Source organism: Penaeus chinensis, chromosome 28 (genome assembly GCF_019202785.1).
Source record: "Penaeus chinensis breed Huanghai No. 1 chromosome 28, ASM1920278v2, whole genome shotgun sequence".
NCBI lineage: Eukaryota > Metazoa > Arthropoda > Malacostraca > Decapoda > Penaeidae > Penaeus > Penaeus chinensis.
This window is the reverse complement of record NC_061846.1, coordinates 3,770,891-3,775,890: the sequence shown is the minus strand read 5'-3', so window position 1 is coordinate 3,775,890 and position 5,000 is coordinate 3,770,891. Positions and strand designations below refer to the sequence as shown.

Sequence of the window (5,000 nt, the reverse complement as noted above, 5' to 3'; positions counted from 1 at the left end):
TATACGTAAATATACATATATATGTATATAAATATGTAAATATACATCTATATATATATATATATATATATATATATATATATATATATTTACACATAACATATTATATATACAAATTCATATATACATTTATACCGGTATATATATAAATATATATATATTATAAATATATACATATACATATACATATATATTCATAGACATATGCATATATATATACATATATATATATACATATATATATATATATATATTGTTATTCACGCACTGCCTCTCCTCCTCCGCAAATCCCCAAAACAAGAAATAGACGAAATTCTGAAAGACATTCTCGCCAACAAAGCCGTGTTTCCTTATGTGACTAAATGGCCGCGCGGAAAGCCCTCGCCGCAGGTTTATATTTTGTGTTTGTTTTGTTTGTTTCTGTCTTTGTTTGTTTCTGTTTTGAGAGGGGGTTGGTTCTTTTGCTTTTGATTGTCATTTGTGTATTTTTGTTTGTTGTTTTGTTTCTTTTTTATCTGTTTTGTTTGGCACTTCTGTGGATATCTTTGTGTTTATTTGTTTGTTTGAATGTTTTGACCTTGTTTCTTTGTTTTGTTTGTGTATACGTATACGTTTTCCGATAATGTTATGTGTGTGTTTGTCTGTATGTTAGGAAGAATTTGCAAACTAACGTGCCATCTGCATTTTAACTGCATTTTATATTGATTTTAATAATCGTTGTCGCGAAGGATAAAACCATTATAATAATCATAATAATGACAACAATAATATAATTATTAATGATGATGATACCAATAGTAATGATAATGATAATGATAGTGATGATGATAATTATGATATTAAAAATAATAATTACAACAACAACAATAGTAACAACAACGACAATAATAATAATAATAATAATAATAATAATAATAATAATAATAATAATAATAAAAGTAATAATAATAATGATAACAACAATATCAATAATAATAATGATAATAACAATACTACCAATAATAATGATAATGATAATAATAATGATAATGATAATGATGATGTTGATTATAATAATAAGAATAACAATAACAATAGTACTACAACTACTACTACGACAGCTACTAACAACGATGATACTAACAATAGCAATGAAATTGACAATGATAAAATTAATATAATAATAATAATAACAACAAAGATGATGATGATAATAATAACAACATTATTAATAATAAGAACAAAGATAATAATAATAATAATAAATAATAATAATTGATAATGATGATGATAATAATAATAATAATAATAATAATAATAATAACAAATAAACAAATAAATGAGCCAATAAACAAAGAAAGAAAGAAGAAAAAACATATATATATACATACATATATATGCAGACACACACACACGTATATTTTGATATCATGATATCGAGATTCCTCATCAGAGCTATTATGATAAGAACGTCTAATCTGGTTAATATGAAGCGATATCACACGATTTATTGATTTATTTACGCATGCATGGATAGGCGAACAGACGAATAAGTGAAAATGAATGAAATGAAATTCGTCATGCGCGCACGGACGGGGAAGTTGATAGATAAATAGATATATTCACTGGAGGAAATGGATAAGTAGAGAGGTAGATAGAGAGGTAGAAATGCATGGGAAAATAGAGATGAATGTGAGGAAAGGGAGAGGTAAATAAATATGATAAATACGATAAATGAATAGATACATAAGAGGTGAATAAATGGATAGGTAAATAGATATGATGAATAGAAAAATGAATCATTGGATAGAAAGGTGAATGTGAGTAAATGGATGAACGAATATGATAAATAGAAAAAAAAACAACAAAAACAAATCGACAGATCAATACGAATAAATGGGTAAGTAAATAAATATGATAAACAGGGAAAATAAACAGACAAATAGATAGATAAATAAGGTTTCCTTTTCTTAAATTTATCGACCTATTTCTATATTCGTCTTCACTATAACATAAAAATACAAGAATTATATAATAAATATTATAGACTACAACAGAAAAAAAACAAAATATATATATCAATTGAAAAATAAAAATCACAATTGTACTTACATAAAAGTGTTACGTAATCTGGACTCCTGCCTGTGAAAAAAAAAATAAAGATAAAATAGAATTAATTGATTATTATATTATATTTAGAAGAAAAGAAAAGAAAAGAAAAAAGAAAAAGGGGGGGGATTAGGAAAAAAAGGATGAAGAAAATTTAAGAATATAAAAAAAAGGAAAATAAATACGATACCTTTTGCAGGATAACGATAATGATAATAATAATAATAATGATAATAATGATTATAATAATAATGATAATAATAATAATGATAATAATAATAATAATAATGATAATAACGATAAGGATCATAATAATAATAATGATAATAATGATTATAATAATAATGATAATAATGATAATAATAATAATAATGATAATGATAATAATAGTAATAATAATAACAATGATAATAACAATAATGATAATAATAACTATAATAATAATAACAATAATAATAACAATAACAAAAATAACAATAACAAAAATAACAATAACAATAACAATATTATTAATAATACAAATAAAAAAAATACATGTGGGGGGGTGGGGGGGGGGTGAATTAGCGAAGAGAAAGAGAAAAACACAAAATGAAGATAATAACATAATTCTGTGCATCTTCATTAGAAACTTGGAAAAATAAGTTTAATGTGAAGACGAGTGATATTTCTGGCTGATGAAAACGAGGATAAAAGCAATAAAAAGATAATAATTTTATGAATGCATAGATAAATGAGGATGATTAGTGAGAAATGCGAAATTAGGAAGAATGAATGAGGAGGAGGAGGAGAGTGAGAAAGAGAGAGAGAGAGAGAGGATAAAGAGAGAGAGAGAGGATAAGAGAGAGAGAGAGAGAGAGAATGATAAATAGAGAAGGGAGTAATCAAAAGAGAGAGAGAGATAGATAGATAGATAGATAGATAGATAGAGAGAGAGAGAGAGAGAGAGAGAGAGAGAGAGAGAGAGAGAGAAGATGATAAATAGAGAAGGGAGTAATCGAGAGAGAGAAACAAAACAAAAAAAAAAATTCAAGAACAACAGACGAAGGCGAGAGAACAAGAACGACTAAAGAACGAAGAAAAATAGCGAAAAAAAAAAAAATCAATCAATCAAAAGGAAGCAAAAGAGAGAGAGACGGAAAAAAAAACACACACGTAACCAAATGGACACAGAATAAGAATAAGAATAATCGAATAAGAATAATCGAAGAAAGAACAAGAAAAAGAAAAAGAAAAAGAAAAAGAAGAAAAATAAGGAAATAGGGAGATCAACAAGTATTAAAAGTCGGCCAAGCACCGGAGTAGCGGCGAGAGCGACCGCCGCCGCCGCCGCCGCCGCCGCCGCCGCCGCCGCCGCCAATCCCGCTACAAACGGATCTTTGTATCCCCGCCGCCGCTACACCCGCTCGTCTCTATCCTTCGCTTCGACACCGGCTTCGGCTTCCTTCTCCCGTTTCTCTCAAAACTTAAAATCATGAACTTCGATACATACATTTCCCAATTTTTCTATTCGACAAACCATCAATAAAAAAAATAAAAAAACGAATAAATAAAAAAAAAAAAAATCAGAATTTTCTTTTTTAAAAATCACCAATAAAAAAACCCACAAAACCCAAATGCCATAAAAAAAAAATAAATAAAAATAAAACAAACCCACACCCGTGAAAATAACCGGCTCCCCAAACCAAAATTCGAACGACAAAATTTTCCCGCCAAAAATGGGGGATCGAACGCGCGGAATCATAACTTTCGACGATGAATGACATCAATATTATTTCAATCTTGAAGGTCTTGAGGAGGTTCTATATTTATACCTCGCTGCGGTCTCATCAAGTCGTTTATATAGATGCTAAATCGTGATTTCCTTAAAGAGAGAGAGAGTGTGTGTGTGAGGGAGAGGGGGGAAGAGAGGGGAGGGGAAGGGGGAGGGGAAGGGGGGAGAGAGGAGAGGGGAGGGAGAGGGGGGAGAGGGGAAGGGAGGGGAGGGGAGAGGGGAGGGGAAGGGAGTGGAAAGCAATACTGAATAAAAGACGCAACAGCGGAAACAGATGGAGAATATTGTTTTAGAAAGAGAGGGAAGGAGATAGAGAGACAGAGAGAGACAGAGAGAGAGAGAGAGAGAGAGAGAGAGAGAGAGAGAGAGAGAGAGAGAGAGAGAGAGAGAGAGAGAGAGAGAGAGAGAGAGAGAACGAGAGAAAGAAAGAGAGAAAGAGAAAGAGAACGAGAGAAAGAAAGAGAGAGAGAAAGAGAACGAGAGAAAGAAAGAAGGAGAGAGAAAGCAGCGGAAGTTTTCAATTTATTTCCACTGCTCATCATCAATCGTGCGATTAAAAAGATGACTTCATGAGCATTATGAAAGCAAATAAAAAAATCGAAATAAGGAGAGACAGAGAAAAGGTTAAATACATAAATAGTCATATATGTAGCAAATACATGCATTTGCATACATATACATACAAACACATGCACAGTGTGTGTATGTGTGTGTGTGTGTGTGTGTGTGGTGTGTGTGTGTGTGTGTGTGTGTGTGTGTGTGTGTGATGTGTGTGTGTGTGTGTGTGTGTGTGTGTGTAATATATATATATATATATATTATAATATATATATATATATGTATATATATATATATTATATATATATATAATATACACACACACATATATATAACTCATTTTTTATTGAAATTATATATTTATATAAATATATATATCATATATGTACACACACACACACACACACACACACACACACACACACACACACGCACACACACACACACACACACACACCACAGACACACACACACACACACACACACACACACACACACACCACACACACACATATATTTATATATATATATAAATATATATATATATATACACACAATTTCAATAAAAAATGAGATGTTTCAC

The 5,000-nt window shown here is 30.2% G+C and overlaps 1 protein-coding gene across 1 annotated transcript in view; it reads right to left on the bottom strand.

Moving 5' to 3' along the window:
- The window catches only part of LOC125040113 (transcription factor GATA-4-like), a gene marked incomplete in the record, with an annotated part of 162,680 nt that overhangs the window by 135,816 nt on the left and 21,864 nt on the right, over positions 1-5,000 (bottom strand). The window contains 1 exon segment of the mRNA XM_047634624.1: positions 2,092-2,109.